General features: G+C 36.7%; 3 long non-coding RNA genes across 3 annotated transcripts; all 3 read right to left on the reverse strand.

Moving 5' to 3' along the window:
- LOC139943345 (uncharacterized) lies at positions 1-8444 on the reverse strand. The gene is made up of 4 exons (XR_011786808.1): positions 8396-8444; positions 7404-7482; positions 5181-5254; positions 1-2767 (listed from the first exon to the last, which is right to left on the reverse strand). It is a non-coding gene; the product is annotated as an uncharacterized lncRNA (long non-coding RNA).
- An 854-nt stretch (positions 8445-9298) lies between these two features.
- LOC139943329 (uncharacterized) lies at positions 9299-13684 on the reverse strand. Its single transcript, XR_011786802.1, has 3 exons — positions 13064-13684; positions 12410-12769; positions 9299-12284 (listed from the first exon to the last, which is right to left on the reverse strand). It is a non-coding gene; the product is annotated as an uncharacterized lncRNA (long non-coding RNA).
- A 375-nt stretch (positions 13685-14059) lies between these two features.
- Positions 14060-16250, reverse strand: LOC139943170 (uncharacterized). The gene is made up of 3 exons (XR_011786765.1): positions 15917-16250; positions 14965-15686; positions 14060-14734 (listed from the first exon to the last, which is right to left on the reverse strand). It is a non-coding gene; the product is annotated as an uncharacterized lncRNA (long non-coding RNA).
- Positions 16251-19931: the final 3681 nt, after the last annotated feature.

Here is a 19931-nt window from a genome sequence, read left to right on the forward strand (position 1 = left end):
ATAAAAATAAAAAATAAAAGTATGTTCCCGAGGCTTTGCACTCATGAAATGTTAGCTTGGTAGCAGAATAATTCCATTCCAATATTGTGCATGTGGCGTGATTGTGTCCAGGAAAGGTTTTTCATACTCACAGTCCTCACTTTTTACAATGAAGTCACATGGGAAGTTGGGTCCAAAGTGTCCTCTTGTCCAATTAGTACAAATTATTAAAACCAAACACCCAACACAAATACATGTCACTTTTATTCTAAAGATAAGGTATTCCATTATTCTTCAAAAGAAGTCTTAATAATAAGGTATAGCATTATCACTCAGTCTTTGGTGAGGAAAACACATTAAATTTGTGGACATACCAAATCTTTAAAATTAAAAGTATTTCAATTGAGAGCTGACAACTCATCACAATTACACATTAATGCCTAAGAATAAACATAAAAGTAAAAATTACCAGACACTTCTTTACTGCAGATACACATGATTTATTCGCAATAACAAACTTTACAATACCCAATTAAAGGCAGTGGACACTATTGGTAATTACTAAAAATAGTTATTGGCATAAAACCTTTCTTGGTAACGAGCAATGGATATAGGTTGATGGTATAAAACTTTGTGAGAAACGGCTCCCTCTGAAGTGCCATAGTTTTCGAGAAAGAAGTAATTTTCAACAAATTTGATTTCGTGACCTCGAGTTAAGAACTTGAGGTCTTGAAATCAACCATCTAAACGCACACAAGTTCGTGTTGCAAGGGTTGTTTTTCTTTCATTATTATCTTGCAACTTTGACGACCGATTGAGCTCAAATTTTCACAGGTTTGTTATTTTATGCATACAGTATGTTGAGATACATGTACACCAATTGTGAAGGCTAGTCTTTGACAATTACCAATGGTGTCCACTGCCTTTAAAACAGCATTGCTTTTTATTTCAAATTAAAAAACAATTTGAAGAAATAAATTAACATAAACAAGTACAGGTACACGTATGTATTCACAAACACGTAACAAGACAGATAAACTGCAAAGTTGTCAGCTCACAATTAAAATATTTCAAAGCCATGGCACAACAATTTCTAATAATTGTCATATCGAACACTCGTATGGAAAAAAGGATTAAAAAATTTTTGTTTTTAAAGGATTAATAAAAATAAAAAAAAGGTATGTTGTTGTAACTCCTAAGCTTGAATGTAAATGAGGAGTGTACAATTTTGTGAACTTCTGGGAATATAAAGTATACTATCTGATTGGAATTTCACAGATTAAGTCATAATGCAAATGGCATTATCAAGGTGTACAAAAGGGTGATAGTTCCATACCTTTGACCTTTATACCCCAGAAACAAATGGAACTTTCTGTTCTCTCAAGTTGCAAGTTCCCCCCCCCAAAAAAAAAAAAACAACCATAATTACAAAACTGAGTTTGCCCGGTGGCTAGAGGCAGTGTGAATCCTTGCTTAGCAGCAGGTTCTGCAAATGAATTAATAGATTTGCATCCAGTATAAAGAATATTAATTTGGTTTGTACCCATATACACTGATGAATTGCCACTGTTTACTCCGTACTAACACAAGTAAAAAATCACAGGCATATTACTCGGTTGGGATTCAAACCCACGACCGTTGCAAATCTACAGCAGTGTCATACCAACTAGACCACTGAGATTGCCCGGTGGCTAGAGGCATTTTGAATCGTAAGTGTAGCAGCGGGTACTGCATAGGATTTATAGATGTTACACTTGCATCCGGAATAAAGAATATTAATTTGTTTTTTTTACCCTTACACACCAACAATTGTTAGCACTTATACTCAGAACTTACCAGAGTTCTGCGAAGAAAAAATATCAAAGGCATAAAAAAAACTATTAATCAGGTGGGATTCAAGAAAAAAAAAAATGACATCGCACCGTGGCTTTGAAGACAACACAAAAAAGAACAACACTAATGCATGCAAGGCAGTATGACAGTCTGATGGTCAACAAACTCCTACAATATCAAGCAAATCTGAAAATGAACAAGCACATAAAGATTTCTTACATGTACACATTTACAACTTCAATAATGAATCATACTGTCTTGCATAGCATTTTTGGGACGGGAAAGGTGCACAAATACATAACTCTCATCCATTCATTCGTTCATTCATTCATTCTATCTACTGTACACAACTAAATGATATGGTTTCATGGATAATGTATAGGAGCAAATAGAGTCCATTTCATACTGTAACAACTACACTTAAAACATTATGAAGTATCAAACACTTTTCAGTTACAAAATGAAATTCATTTACAATTTGTACAACAATCATTCATAACTCCTAACAAAATACATACGTGCAGGGATACATCTATATAGACCACACACACAAATGTTTGTCATTGGATTAGGGAAAAATGCTTCAAGTGTCATCATTTGTAGGTACCAGAAAAAATCATTCACAGCACGTCTGTGGAAATGTTTTTTTTTCAAGGAAAAGTAACGGAGGACAGGATTGAAATCTACATGGCATTATCTGCATTTCAGTGTTGGGTATACAAGTTTCTGTGTCTTTTGCATATTCATGGAGAGCATTTTTTCCAAGGACAAGCATCTATGAGTGATTATAGTACAACAAATATTGAATACATTTCCTTTTTGCATTGTCAGAACTTGATCAATCTGCACCATGCATTCTCATATGCATCCAATGTTTGCATTTAACACAACTAACCATAGTCCTTTGATAATACTTGCTCCTTCAGTGATGTCAAACATTTCACATAGACAAATCCTAAGAAACATGAAAAAAAGACACATTCAATTTAAATGTTTTATAAAACTATTTATGAACAATGACACACAGCATTACAAAATTATTCTGAACTTGTAGGTGACATTAACATAAAGAGACCCAGTTAAGGAAAGGACATACAAAAAAAATGAATCACAGTTGTGGGTACTCTTTGTTCTTTGATGCATGGTGCACAATTTCAATAATCATGAAAACAGATTACTTTGTTTTCAATACTTCATATTCATGGACTCACAGTCTGGTGTCTCTATTAATTCAGACGTTTTTTCCCTTCATCTCAAACTAGGGTTTCTTTTTAGCTCTTTTTGCATTCGATTTTGTTATGTGCGCACATGATTGCATTTTTCTCGTTCAGTCATTCAATGTTGCTTCGCTTTAGGCATTCTATTTCATTTATCATGTTTATAGGTAATCAAGACTTCACTTTGACCATTCTTAAGTTGAATTTCTATAGGCTCTTTGTCTGGAATATGAATTCCCTAAATGAATCAGAGAGGCAATGAAGAAGTCCATAGTGTTCACCTTCAAACTTGGGGGTGTGTATAGCAAAAGGTGGAGGGGAGGGTTACGGTAAGGCTCTTTGTCTGGAAAATGGATTCCCTAAATGAATCAGAGAGGCAATGAAGCAGCACAAAGTGATCACTGCATACATGGTGGTATGGATAGCAAAGGGTGTGTGTGTGTGGGGGGGGGGGGGGGTTAGGGTTAGGCTCTTTGTCTGGAATATGGATTCCCTAAATGAATCACAGAGGCAATGAAGCAGCACACAGTGATCTTCTGCATACATGGTGGTATGGATAGCAAAGGGTGTGTGTGTGGGGGGGGGGGGTTAGGGTTAGCCTCTTCCTCTGGAATATGGATTCCCTAAATGAATCAGAGAGGCAATGAAGCAGCACACAATGATCACCTTCATACTTGGTGGTGTGGATAGCCAAGGGTGGAGGGGGGGGGGGGGGTTAGGGGGTTAGGGTTAAGCTCTTTGTGTGGAATATGGATCCCATAAATGAATCAGAGGCACTGCAGCACACAGTGATCTCCTTCATACTTGATGGTGTGGATAGCAAAGGGCGTGTGTGTGGGGGGGGGGGGGGGTAAGGGTTAGGCTCTTTGTCTGGTATGGAAGTTCTCTAAATGAATCAGAGAGGCCATGGAGCAGCAGACAGTGATCACCTTCATACTTGGTGGTATGGATAGCAAAGGGTGTGGGGGGGGGGGGGTTAAGGTTAGGCGCTTTGTCTGGAACATGGAAGTTCCTAATGGAAGTTCCTAAATGAATCAGAGAAGCAATGAAGAAGTCAACAGTGATCAACTTCATACTTGTGGTGTGAATAGCAAAGGGTGGAGGGGGTGGGGGAGGGGTAGGGTAAGGCTCTTTGTCTGGAATATGGATTCCCTAAATGAATCAGAGAGGCAATGAAGAAGTCTACAGTGATCAACTTCATACTTGTGGTGTGAATAGCAAAGGGTGGAGGGGGTGGGGGAGGGGTAGGGTAAGGCTCTTTGTCTGGGTGGATTCCATAAATGAGTCAACGAGGCAATAAAGAAGTCCACAGTTTGTCCAATATTGGTAAACCAGGGTGTTTCAACCATAAGGATTGTAGCTAGACTCTTTCATTAATTTGTTTACTGAATTGTTGTTGATGTTAGCAGGGATTCTGGCATGTGTATGTGTGTGTACTCCAGCTTATCACAACTAGCCATTCTACACTATACACAGCTAGTGAAGAAATTAAATGCTGGTGTTCATAAGCGCAGAATAATTTTGCGGTAAGCAGAGCCAAGATTTTGAGCCATAGAGTGATGTTTTCCGGTCTTAAGTTCCTCCACTTATTTGATCAGCCTCTTCACAATCAGCTTTAAATTGTTCCTTTCTACATCCTCATATTTTCGTTTGTGCCAATTATTTATAAGAGATTTAAAGTGAAGACAATTATTTGTTTCCTTTTTCTTTTGGTTTCTACAGACAAACAGCTACAGAATAACTTACTGGCATCTGGCCAATGAAAATGAAAGCCAAACATGAAACCAGCTCCCTCAAGAGTTCAGCATGCACGATCCAACTCCTTTTTTGAATTTCTCATCCATAGGTGTTTATGCGCATGTGCATGTCTCATTTGCATATTTCATAGGAAGGGCCTATTCGTCATCAAAGTTAAAAAAAACAATAACGATAGAAAAAACACCCTTGTTGCAAAACTTTTTTCAAAAACTACCTTTAAACCTATGTTACTTCACAGGGAGATGTTTCTCACAATTTGCTTATACTATCAACAGCTCTCTACTGCTCGTGACCAAAACTATACAGTTTTTGGGCTAACAATTATTTGGTGTAATTACTACTAGTGTTCAGTGCCTCTATAAAGACCATTTTAAAATACATGTATGTACTTACCACAGAACAACAGCAAGATGATTTACAAATCATTGTCAGAAACATTTGTATCAGAGTTTCTGTCAAAGCATGGTCTACAAGAGAACAAAATGTACACATAATCAGTTAAAACAAGTGTTCATGATCAAACACACTTGAATCACATCAGGGCCTAAATTATAATAAATAAATAGTAATATTAATACTTGGTTCTTATACAGGGATGTATCAAAGTAAGAGACACATTCCTTTACAGTATCATGTAATGGTTTCAATGTGCTGTGGTGCAATATGCTGCGGATCAGACCAGGAACATATGGGCAAAACCATTCTCTATATATGATAAGTGTGCTGATTTTCATACATTACACAACAAACATGACCTACATCTTTACGTCCAATCCGAAGGACGGAGCAATAATGGTTAGGACACTTAACCATCGCTTTGACTTTCTGATTGAACGTAAAGCTGTAGGTCCCGTGTGTTGTAAACAGCATGTAAAAATAGTGCAGTTCATATCGAAAAGCGAACAGGTTACTGCGCCCCAGTATTCCTGGTTTAATTGGCTGCATAATGCGCCATAGCACCTTGTAAAACAATTTCCAAAAATAGGTCTCATAAATGTAAGCTCCACTGTACCTGGCAGGTAAAATAATGCGCACTTTGATATGCCCCTTAGGGGTGTGATAAAGCGCACTGTAAATGTACATGTAAAACCAAGTATTATTAAAAACGGTTAATGACACAAAATGTCACCACTCAGAGTCGAACCCATACTCTGTTGATCAGAAACACCAGAGCTTGAATTTGGTGTTCTCATCAGCTCGGCCATGACTGCCGCATCAAATGGCTCCACCAAAACATAGTGTTAGCCAGAGGGGTGTCTGGGTGTCTTTTGGACACCCTGTTTTTAATTTGGACACCCTGTTTCATCTGTCATTTACATGTAAACTTATTGTAAGTGAACAATTTGGACACCCAGTTTTAAAATTTCCAGCAAATTTGGACACCCTTTTACCAAATTCTGGCTAAAACCTTGCACCAAAATATTGCATTAACAGCCCACCAAGGTGGGCTACCTTAGAAAGATATAAATATTAATTAAACTGTATAAAATGTAAGGTGTCTTTCTTCTTCATCTGTTTTTCCCCCTCAAAAATGTATGTTTATGAGTGTATGTCGAATGCTGAACTTGCATTTCTAGCCACAGATATGAATTGTGAAGGGATTAATGAATGTGAAAGAATGTATAAAATATAAATCACTTAAGTAATCAAAGTGCCATTTTTCAGAAAGTCAATGTTGACCCTGATAAGATGTTTCTTGAAGAATTGATCTGTGTTTTGAGGCCCAACGTAAGGAAATCCCAGTTGCAAGAAGTGCAGGGCAAAATGTTTGTCACTCTAAGGCTTGAGATTTAAAGAAACGGTAGCTAGCAAAAAGAACCTATTTTGGTAGTCATGGTAGAACACATGGCACTTACATGGCACATGGTGCAAATGGAAGTATAGGCCAAATACTACTCCATCAGGTTATTATTCACCTTTTACTATTAAAATGGCCAGCCCAGCACTACCACAGTCACCTCTGTCCTAACTCTATGCATCCACTGACCATGCTGCTTAGAGTAGCAGAACTTCATGCATTGTCAGTGCTTACTTACAAAGGTCTTACAAAATGCTTTCAAAGGAATTTCATGGCAACAAAGGCTCCATTAAAAAAAGGAAGTGAGTATGCAAGAGCATAACAAAGAAAGTGTTTAATGTTGATAATGACCAGCTGGAACTCTGTTTATAACCAATTATTTTTGGTTACTATACACTACTCTTGGTGCAAGACAGTTCTTGTTGCGGGCAATGCAGGCGCTGTTGGTGAGTTGGTCGCGCTGTGTTAAAGAAAAACGAGGAATGTCTTGCACCAAGAATACATCCGAGTCATAGAAATTAAACAAACGCACGGAGCTCAAGGTCGTCAGAAAACGGATACATTTTTACAGAGTTTCTTAATGTATTATGCCTTTGAACCAAAAAGGCATAAATGAATGGGAATAAAAGAGCATTCACTCGTTCTTAAATTTGTGTTTAAAACTATGCAGGGTCGTGGCCATGATAAAAGGCCCTCGCCTTTCGCTCGAGCCTTTACCAAATGGCCAAGACCCTTCCGGTTTCACACTGCTGTTCATGACTACCATTTCGTTCCATTCATTAGACCTTGTCTATTGGATTAACAAAAATTAAACTTACCTTTATAGCTACTGGCCAGAATGAGTAATGCCGGGCGTGCATTAAGTTACTTCATTGTATGGTGAAGATCTTATTGAATCTAAAACAGATCAATGGTCAAAGAATAGAAATTAAGGATAAATTATAAATTATTATGTCAATTGCATCAAATAATGTCACTACCCTCCAGCAGGACCCCACCAACCTCCAGAAATTGTTATTATTAATATTATTATTATTTTGGACAATCTGTCGTTTTGTGCGCACAGTCTTGTTAACTCCCGGGAGAAAGGTTTACGATATCGCAACTCACCATTCACACTAATCTCTCTCATAGTACAAACATTGGTTTAACATCTATGATTATGAATTGCACAAATCAAGAAATTGTGATTCAGTAACTAGACGACAATATTTGTTCTCTAGTCATTGTGAAAACAGCGGTTAGCTGGGGGATTCGAACCCACAATATTGTGATGTAAGTCCTGCAGTCTAACCACCTGACCACGGTGACACTACATTAACATGTACTTTAACTATACTAACTACTCTGGATTTATAGTTATAGCCCTATTTAGTATTATTAAAAGGAAAGTACACGTTTGGTTATTATTACTCAAAATAAAAATTAACTTAAAAACTGGCTTGACGATCATTGGACTTGGATGGCTGATGGAAGTATAAAATAATGTAGGAAATGACTCCCTCTATGGTTTATATGGGATACACCTAGTAGTAAGAAGACTGGTCTTTAACAAAATAACAATTACCAAACGTAAACAATGCTTTTCAGTACACTACGTACATACAAACGTGTACATTAGGCTTAGCTTACTACATAGATGCGTAGACCAGCTATCCGAAGAAAACGATTTAAAAGTAGCTTCTCTCGAGCGGACGGCGGAATGAACCATATAAATGTACTCTAACAGCCCTTAGCTTGACTTGTGTGCTTTAGTTGCTTCATAAATAACACTTAACACAGATATTAACAGTCAAAATTGTACACTTACTCATTTTATACTTCCCGCGATGATGTTCACCATCTTGAATTGATCGCGGAATGCAACACTAAACATAACTAGTCTACAGAGGGCGCTAGGGTTGTTCTTAGATGAAATTAATTTTCTTTGGCCCTGTTATAACAAAATATACTACCAGACTAAAGTTACCATGTCATGTTCAGCTTGCGAGTGGTATCCAGCTCGTTTCTGCTTAACATACAATTCTTTGAAATAATGGGCCCTGGATGCCATGCCACCTAGGCCCCCCGGGGGGGGGGGGGGGGGATGGGGGATGAGGGAGGGGCAAACCCGGGATTGTTCAGGTCCTGGGGAGAATGGTGGAAATTGCACTCTGTGTCCTATTAAACTAATTTTGACCATTTAAAATATTGCCTTGACGGGAACAGCCCTTGACTAATAATATTATAGTGGTTATAATGTTTACAAGTTGGCAATATCTTAAAAAAAGTATTCAAAGTGTACAGAGGTAACACAACTTCTCAGACTGAGTGCACATTGCTTAAGAGTTTTGGCAATATCTCAACTTCTCAGATTGTGTACTACTATGGGAATCTCTTCTCTCAGGAATTTTTGCAATAATATCTCAAAAGAAGTATAAGAAGCGTTACTGCGATATCTCCAACTGTGTCTTGATCTAGGGATAATTTATTCTTATAGTTTTGGCAATAAAGTAGTGCAGCCAAGCTTGAGTGCAGCGGCTTTGGGTTAAAGTAAAATGTGTTTTAAGACATTTTTCACTAGTGGCAAAATAAGCAATTTCTTTTACGGGGGTATTTTATTATTTTACAATGTTAATTAATCACAAGGTTGTTTCTTGTTTCACATGACCAAGGTATTTATTTCACACTAAGCCATAAACATAAATGTGGCAAAATAAAATGAACACTTTGATATTACTATACACATAACGGGCAAAAACACTTAAAAGTTAAAGACAGTGGACATTATTGGTAACTGTTAAAGACTAGTTTTCAACATATGCATAAAATAACTAACCTGTGAACATTTGAGCTTGATCGGTGTCAAAGTAGAGAGATAATAATGAAAGAAAAACCCTCGTCACACAAAGTTGTGTGCTTTAAGATGCTTGATTTCGAGACCTCAAGTTCTAAATCTGAGGTCTTGAAATCAAATTCGTGGAAAATTACTTCTTTCTCAAAAACTATGGCACTTCAGAGGGCCATTTCTCACAATGTTTTATACCATCAACTTCTCCCAATTACTCATTACCAAGTAAGATTTTATGCTAATTATTGTTCTGAGTAATTACCAGGAGTGTCCACTGCCTCTAAGTGATTGATAGTTATGGTAATAGGCATTAATAGGGCCAACTGAAATTAATTAGGTTAGAAGACAATACCAGTATGAAAACAAGGGGTAGTGCTACATAGATTGGTTTTGACCATTGCAAATACTTGGTACGCAGGCATAGCGATTAAGTTTGATTGCGAGCTGGATCAGCATGCACCTTGTTCAACAGCGAGGGCTTCCCAAAAGAATTTGCGAAAAAGGTCTTTGATGACATTAGTTAACAACAGGGTGGACCACGTGAAGGTTGTCATCTTCCACCCCACAACAGTTAAAGGGATCATAATACATCAAAGTGTGTAACCATTACAACGATTGCTTCATTGGAAATGTTACCCCCTTTGATACCTAGCCTACGGAGTAAAAAACCAGAGATAACAAATACTCTGGAAAACCCCACTTAAACTTATCTATAATAACTATGACTTAAGAAATGGTTTCAATTTTTCAATTAAAGTTGTTGACCATGATTATGCGGTTAAAGAAAATTGTATATACTGTTTTCTTGCAGTAAAACCAATTAATTACTTTCCTTTGTCTAAGATAAGATACATTATATAATTTAAATCAATATCCTATATCGGAAGTCATCGTTAATAGTGGCTAGCTCCCTTTGTCTGCAGAGTGAAGAAACACTCTTGTGTGAAAGTACTCTTGAAAACCCTGATATTAGCATCAAATAGCTACTACATGGGCATTATCAAACTTGTCAACAATTTTGTAATTAAAAAAAACCTTGTTAACAAGTACTCTCAACTACAAAACTGTTGCGAATGGTATATCACAATACCAATCTTTGTGTGGCATTTTTGCCACAAAATTAACACAAGATAAAACAATGTCATGTCCTTTGTATTAAAAAAAAATACCATAATTAACAAGCAATCTCAAATATTGCAAGGTATAAAGATTATGGATACTGAGTGTGACATTAATGCAACATAATTAACAGTAGATAATATAAATGTTGTCACCATTGTTATAACCATTGTCATTAATATAGCAACTTGTACTCGGTGCCCGGCGAACAGCGCCCTCTATTGAGCAAAAACTCAACATCATGCAAATTTATAATAAATAGAACTGCCTAGCTCATAACAATGAACATTATAATTAATTAGCATAACAATGAGGACTCAAACACCCTCAAGGAACACAGTACAATGTCATGACCATAATTTAAAACCTCAATAACAGTTATTGTGAGTCACAATATTGATGTCCTTAAATAATAATACAAAAGAAAACATGGTGGCCACCATGTGGGGGTACCCCCAGAACACTTATAATATTGTTTGGATGAATAACGGAAAAGACAGAGTGACACTTAATAAAAGGTACCATTCATATTTAATACAATATTCAAATTCAGTAAAAGTAAAAACTAAATTTTATTAGTTTGTAATGTTAAACCACTCATAATATAGAATACACTACATGACAAGCTTGTTGTCTTTATATTTCTGATGAGTTTACCCTATTGTTTCATATTTGTAATGAGCAATTGCATTACAAATTTACATAACTTGTTTCATGCTTGTAATGCAGTACTTCATTACACACTTGAAACTATTACATACTTGCAATGAGGTATTTCATTGCAAGGATGTTTTGCATGAGTGTAATGAAATACCTCATTACAAACAAGCAATATTAAAAATGTGAATACATTAACTTGTAAGGAATTATCTCATTACAAGTTATTACGTATTCTGTCTACAAAATAAGTTGAACAAGGCAGCTTGAAGCAGGAACTTCATCACATCAAGACATCACTACAACTCAACAAGTTAAATACCTTAAATTCTTACAGCCAGCCCAAGCCATTCCTCATCACACCAGTAGACAAAAGTCCGCAGTTCAAGGCTACCATCACCCTTTGAAACATCGGCCATGCATCTCACAAGCTTCAACGAATCGTCAGCCAAGCTCAACTCAAGACCTTCCCAGAAACAAACAAGATTCAAACATCACTTCACACAGACGACCAGCATGCATTCCCTCCGAATGCGATGACACAGAGGAGACCTGCTGCATTCATATCCATGAGAATCAAGAAACATAAAGCGCACGACAGTCTGGGACACCATGACAAATCAGCCTTGATCAAACACTCACACAAACAAAAGGTCTTTCAGAGCCAACACTCACACAAAAGAGTGTACCCACAAGTTAAATATACATATTTATAGTTTCTTCCTATTTCTATTTACCATGCAAAGCTTCAAGCAATACTACAAATATTCAAGTCATTGTTCCACAATATGAAAACTTTGTTGTGTAAGTGAGTTTAATCTGCAGATGAATCCGGATGATCATGCTGTAATATCAAGATCCATTGGAAGAATTGTTCAATGTTGTTCATGCTCTTGGAAAGTTAACTCATTGGTCGAAGTACATCCTTAGTAACAGTCGAAGCTGGTGGATATGACCTTTGATGAGGGCAGTCATCATGAAGAAACAGTCCTCCTTTACAAAGACGGTGTTGAAGCAACAGTTTTATTGGTGCTGCATAATGTGGCTCAGCATCTTGACGTAACCAGCTCTTAGTTGTTCCACTCTGTTCATCCTGTAATATGGTATAAAACAAAATTGAAACAAAAAGATTTGTAAGTTCAATTTTTGTGTTTAAGCAAAGTTTATTTTCCGCACGTTAATGGATTTCTCAGATTTATTAGCTAAAAGAGATCTTACCTTCAAGGATCCTGGTAAGTAGTTGTAGAAATACTTAATGTATATCTCCTCAAGCCATGACGTATCTATCTTTGTGTTGTGATGTCACATCTTCATGGTCCATGTTGACAGGATGGCAGAAAAGTAGTCATCACAATAACCTGTATGTAAGTAGTAGAGCGACAGGTTGTCTTTAGCCGACGCCATCTTGAGAACCTCTGATGGCAGCCTTCTACGCCCGTCCAGCATCAGCATCTTAAGCTCAGTTGTTTCTGGTTGTGTGCTGTGTCATTCAGCTGATGTAAGAATGCTACATCAATGGCCATTGGTAGTATTCTTGTATAGACCCCGTCTAGCGGATGACCTCTAGGGGTGCGCCATCTGAAAGAAAGTTGTTATCACATCAGTACAAACCATATAGAGACTAATATAATGTAACCATCTGATGATCATTACGGGACTACTGCTTCAAAATAAAATCACAAAATTAGCTCAAAAACTGAGTTCAAACACCACTTTTCATAAACAAGTTTGAAGTTTCTGTCATCTCAAAGATGCAGACTGTTAAAAAGATTGATGCAACACGCTCTATCCACAATCCTTTAAAGTTACGTTATTACATATGTAACGTCTGTTTTAGTTTTATGTCAAAACAAATATAGTTGCCATTATTACATCTGTTGTTGATCCATCAGACTGCAATGCATTCTCTCATCCACCAGACAGACAGGAACACTCCTCTATGAAGCCAGGCAACCAGCGGTTGTCTTCTTGGTCATCGGCAGATGGACGTCACCAGCACGAACGCAGATTCCATTGATGTGCAGTTTTCATTGGACTCCGTAGTTCACAGGCAGTTGGTTTCGCATTTCACCATTGCAGTTAATAAAAGACAAAAATAGATACATTCAGAAATGCACTTCCAAATAGAGTTATTCCATTTAGTTTGGGAATAGTTCAGGTCAACATAAATGTGGGTTTGAGTTTTTCGATCATATTATTCGTTAGGGTTTATTTCTTTGAATTTTTAGAGTCAAATATTTCTCATCAACTCATGTGTCAGCATTTAACAAATGGTAAAATAAATTGTAAATTTTTCGTTAAACTTTGATGAACACTGATGAACACATCAGAGGAAAGAAAGGAATGTTTAGGTTTTTTTAAGGGTTAAACTGCATGGTTTTATTGAGCTAGTTTTGTTTGGCCATTCAAAATAAGCCACATTAAGTTTTCAAAAGAACTTTTTTACGACTTAATACTCATGGACACCAATAACTTAAAGTGTATTTTACTTTCTTAAGTCGTCTTACCTGGAAACTTGCATCCTCAGACCATAAGACACTCTCGTCCTCCTTCCATGATCCTTGGTAGACATTATCCTTTTGACATCACCTGTATATGAAGAAACATTCAACAACTGCATCACTAAGTTAGTTCAAAAATTGAGTTCAGTCGCTGCTTTTCAGCAACAAGTTTGAACTATTTATGTCATCTCAAAGACATCGATTGTTGAAAAAAAAGATTGACGCAACAAACTTTCTGCGCAATCCTTTAAAGTTATGTTATTACATGTGTAAAATCTGTTTTAGTTTAGTGTCAAAACAAATATAGTTGCCATTATTACATCTGTTGTTGATCCATCAGACTGCAATGCATTCTCTCATCCACCAGGGAGACAGGAACACTCCTCTATGAAGCCAGGCAACAAGCGGTTGTCTTCTTGGTCATCGGCGGATGGACGTCACCAGCACGAACGCAGATGCCATTGATGTGCAGTCTTCATTGGACTCCGTAGTTCACAGGCAGTTGGTTTCGTATTTCACCATTGCAGTAAATAAAAGACAAAAAATAGATACATTCAGAAAATGCACTTCCAAATAGAGTTATTCCATTTAGTTTGGGAATAGTTCAGGTCAACATAAATGTGGGTTTGAGTTTTTCGATCATATTATTCGTTAGGGTTTATTTCTTTGAATTTTTAGAGTCAAATATTTCTCATCAACTCATGTGTCAGCATTTAACAAATGGTAAAATAAATTGTAAATTTTTCGTTAAACTTTGATGAACACTGATGAACACATCAGAGGAAAGAAAGGAATGTTTAAGTTTTTTTAAGGGTTAAACTGCATGGTTTTATTGAGCTAGTTTTGTTTGGGCATTCAAAATAAGCCACATTAAGTTTTCAAAAGAACTTTTTTTACAACTTAATACTCATGGACAGTAAAATAACTTATACTGTATTTTACTTTATTAAGTCGTCTTACCTGGAAACTTGCATCCTCAGACCATAAGACACCCTCGTCCTCCTTCCATGATCCTTGGTAGCCATTATCCTTTTGACATCACCTGTATATGGAGAAACATTCAACAACTGCATCACTAAGTTAGTTCAAAAATTGAGTCCAGTTGCTGCTTTTCAACAACATGTTTGAACTATTTATATCATCTCAAAGACATCGATTGTTGTAAAAAGATTGATGCAACAAACTTTCTGCGCAATCCTTTAAAGATATGTTATTACATGTGTAAAATCTGTTTTAGTTTCATGTCAAAACAAATATAGTTGCCATTATTACATCTGTTGTTGATCCATCAGACTGCAATGCATTCTCTCATCCACCAGACAGACAGGAACACTCCTCTATGAAGCCAGGCAACCAGCGGTTGTCTTCTTGGTCATCGGCAGATGGACGTCACCAGCACGAACGCAGAGGCCATTGATGTGCAGTTCCATTGGACTCCGTACTTCACAGGCAGTTGGTTTCGCATTTCACCATTGCAGTAAATAAAAGACAAACAATAGATACATTCAGAAAATGCACTTCCAAATAGAGTTATTCCATTTAGTTTGGGAATAATTTAGATGAACATAAATGTGGGTTCGAGTTTTTCAATCATATTATTTTTTAGGGTTTATTTCTTTGAATTTTTAGAGAGTCAAATATTTCTCATCAACTCGTTTGTCTGCATTTAGCAAATTGTAAAGAAAATTGTAAAATTTTCGTTAAACTTTGATGAACACTGATGAACACATCAGAGGAAAGAAAGGAATGTTTAAGTTTTTTTAAGGGTTAAACTGCATGGTTTTATTGAGCTAGTTTTGTTTGGGCATTCAAAAATAAGCCACATTAAGTTTTCAAAAGAACTTTTTTTACGACTTAATACTCATGGACACCAATAACTTAAAGTGTATTTTACTTTCTTAAGTCGTCTTACCTGGAAACTTGCATCCTCAGACAATAAGACACCCTCGTCCTCCTTCCATGATCCTTGGTAGCCATTATCCTTTTGACATCACCTGTATATGAAGAAACATTCAACAACTGCATCACTAAGTAAGTTCAAAAATTGAGTTCAGTCGCTGCTTTTCAGCAACAAGTTTGAACTATTTATGTCATCTCAAAGACATCGATTGTTGTAAAAAGATTGACGCAACAAACTTTCTGCGCAATGCTTTAAAGTTATGTTATTACATGTGTAAAATCTGTTTTAGTTTTATGTCAAAACAAATATAGTTGCCATTATTACATCTGTTGTTGATCCATCAGACTGCAATGCATTCTCTCATCCACCAGGGAGACAGGAACACTCCTCTATGAAGCCAGGCAACCAGCGGTTGTCTTCTTGGTCATCGGCGGATGGACGTCACCAGCACGAACGCAGATTCCATTGATGTGCAGTCTTCATTGGACTCCGTAGTTCACAGGCAGTTGGTTTCGCATTTCACCATTGCAGTAAATAAAAGACAAAAATAGATACATTCAGAAATGCACTTCCAAATAGAGTTATTCCATTTAGATTGGGAATAGTTCAGGTCAACATAAATGTGGGTTTGAGTTTTTCGATCATATTATTCATTAGGGTTTATTTCTTTGAATTTTTAGAGTCAAATATTTCTCATCAACTCATGTGTCTGCATTTAGCAAATCGTAAAATAAATTGAAAATTTTTCGTTCAACTTTGAGGAACACTGATGAACACATCAGAGGAAAGAAAGGAATGTATAGGTTTTGTTCAGGGTTAAACTGCATGGTTTTAGTGAGCTAGTTTTGTTTGGGCATTCAAAATAAGCAACATTAAGTTTTCAAAAGAACTTTTGTTACGACTTGATACTTATGGACAGCAATAACTTATACTGTATTTTACCTTCTTAAGTCGTCTTACCTGGAAACTTGCATCCTCAGACCATAAGACACCCTCGTCCTCCTTCCATGATCCTTGGTAGCCATTATCCTTGTGACATCACCTGTATACGGAGAATCATTCAATAACTGCATTTAAACCACAAATTTAGCTCAATCATTGAGTTAATGTAACATGACATCATCGGTCATAAAATAAATGGGTATGTTCATTCCCAAGAGGAATGTCTGTGTCAGTCACATTAACTAAGATGTAATGCCATTTGGATTGAGTTTCAAAATGAAATTAACAATTTATGTACAACAATTTATCGACCATGTATTTCAAAATATGATGATATCCACTATTATTTTATTTCTATAAAATAAATTGTTGGGCATCAGACATAATGGCATTTTACACCATTACAATATGAAGTCATAGACCCTCCCCCCCAAATAGTGAATCCCCCAGCTCAATTTGACCTTTGCAGGAGCACCTCTTTAACATAAATAAACAAAATATCATCATTTCAGGAAAATTCTTTACAAATTACGGTCCTGAATGAACTTCCAAACTATTAACATCATGCAAATAAACTTACCCTCAGGTTGTATTCCTGAACTTTAAATTGAGTGTCGTTTCCTCACAGCATACCTCCACTCACCACAGCTCCAATGGTCTCAACAGGGTCTGGAAAACAGCTGAAGGGAATGAAACATAAAAGATGTTGAAGGGTATCAAACATAATAGCATTTTACACCATTATCAAATGAAGTCAGAGACCTCCCCCCCCCCCCAAAAAAAAAAAAAACCAAAAGAACTCAACAATTTTCATATCAATTTGAAAAGTAGTGAAGCGCAGAACTCGCAGGAGGCTCTCTTTTAAGCAATAGCACATCAACGATAAAACAGTATTGTCCAAAGACCCACAGTTCCTGTATCACAACTTGTACACAAACCTGTGAAAATTTAAGCTCAATCGGTCATCAGAGTCGGGGGAAAAATACTGGGAAAACCCACCTATGTTTACGCACGTTTCCCCGAGTCACAACAAGTGTTTATAATAATCAGTTGTTCTCAATATTGAGAATTGAGAATTGTATTAATGTCTTCTCAAAAAGTGAAGCATCTCATGGAATAATATTTCGCAGGGAAGTCTTTAACCATTAGCTTCTGTAAAACCTGTGAGTTATTTATTATTCTGTGAACTTTAATTTGTTGTTCTGTTCAGAGAGTGTTCATTGGCTTTAACCAAAATTAACCAAATATGATAATTTCAGGATTTTTTGTTAACAATTTTGGTCCTGCAAAAACTTCTAAACTATAAACATCCTGAACATAAACTTACCTTCAGGTTCTATTCCTGAACTTTAAAATGTGTAAGTGTTGTTTTCCTCGCAGCAACCTCCGCTCACAACAGCTCCAATGAAGTCTTCATGGCCCTGGAATGACTGGTGCAGTTTCCATTGGACTCCATATTGCGTATTCACCATTGCAGTGAATAAAGAACAGAAAATACATACATTCAGAAAATGCACCTCCAAACAGAATGATTCCATTTAGTTTGGGAATATTTCAGGTGCATATAAATGGTGTGAGTGGTTGTTACATGACAAGTGACTGATAACTGATGGTGTGGAGTTATAGATGGGGTACGTTTTCGCTGTCGTATAACGAACCCCTGATTGTTAAGATGTAACATGCAAGCATGGAAATGAGCTTAGTAGATTTTAAAGTGATGGTGTAGATGGGAGTGAGCTTGTTAATCATGCAGTTTGGTGCAGGTTTGATGTTAGAGTGAATAAATGGTGATAATAATATACCTTTAGGATGGACGTAATCCCTCTGTGCCGTAATACCACGAGATTACAGTGGTTGCTGGGTCTGTCATAAGAGAGCATGTAGATGAGAAGGACTCCATCCCAGGTTCTCAATCTCAGTCACTGCATGTTGGGAAATAAAGATAACATTCTCTAAGTTGTGAAACATGTTTACCAACATCAGAGTAAAAGATGGTAGCTCCAGTGGTTAGAGAGTAGTTTTGGAACGAGGGGCAAGGTGCTAAATAATGTACTTGAACGAGACTGAATGCATTGGAATGCCATTTACATGTAAACTTGCTTATAATACGTTTGTCATGTAATTGTATTTCTGTTGCTTTTACACTTCTTGTTTTCCTGTCGTTATCATTCACAAAAACTACTAAGCATGTAGAGTGAATTTCTCAAGAACTACAGCACCTCAGGTAGTAATATTTTTAGGAAAGCTTTACACAATCATTATCTTTGGTGTAACTTAAATGTAAATCTGCGGACATTGTCTTTTGTGTTACCAAAAGTATCCAATTGCATTAATTTTTAAAGAGAAGTAAAGATCACACACTTTGTGTAAGCTTTAAAAAATATATCCAGTGTCTTTCACAGGATGCAAAGATCTTGCATGTAGCAACTAGGGTTCTCCAGATATATTTTTTGGTAAATACTTAAACATTGATTTAAAGTTATAACGTCATCTTATTCCAAAACTTGTTAAATTTTATTGCCACACTGAGGTCTAAGTTCAAAGTGAAACCCTAGCCTGTTTGGATCACACACTAAGCGCTGGAATCCAGAATCCATAACCATCCATATACCATAAAAAAGAATTGTGTAGGCTTCTAACGAAATTTGTCTCATTAACATTATTTTTAAGAGTGACCACTAACTGTTTAACTTTCTTTTATTAACCAGTCTTAAAAAGATCAGGTTTCAAAGAAGTTTGACAAAGATCGGTTTCCCATAAGCAGCCCATTCCACATGCAGGATTGTAAAAGAATGATCGCTGGGGAGTATTTGGTTTTGCCAAAGTTGTTTCTGTAAATTAAAAGATATCAAACTACACACTATCCACTGTGAAACTATCCGAAATCTCATTGAACGCAGGAGTTGGCTGAAATTTAATTGTTTCTCTTTTGTGAACCATCCAATTCACCTTGGCCATTTTTTTCTTCACCTGGGCTCTGTGACTTTCACTATGGTTTCAAGGAATGCTCCCCATCCAAGCCCAGACCTTTTAAATTGTTGACTAATTCTCTGAAATAAAATTTCACACTTCCCCAATTTCACGGCCTCATTTGCTCTTACTATGTCATGCTCTACTCCAAATGTAAACAAGCACAGTATGTTGGACACTGCTGGACCATAGAGCTAGGACCCTAGATCCATGGCTGGATACAGTACTGCTGACCTTAAACAAGGTGAAGGCTTACCAATAAACCACTTATCACTCAGGTTGACTTCCCCTCATTAAACAGTAATCTATCTGGCTGTGTTCATGATAGCCTTAAAGTGAAAACAATTTAAAACTGAGGTTATTGCTAGTTAGCAGAGAACTCTATGAAAACAAGGTCAAAAGGAATTGAAAAGGCAATTTCAAGGAG

The sequence above is a fragment of the Asterias amurensis genome, chromosome 10, assembly GCF_032118995.1.
Source record: "Asterias amurensis chromosome 10, ASM3211899v1".
Taxonomy (NCBI): domain Eukaryota; kingdom Metazoa; phylum Echinodermata; class Asteroidea; order Forcipulatida; family Asteriidae; genus Asterias; species Asterias amurensis.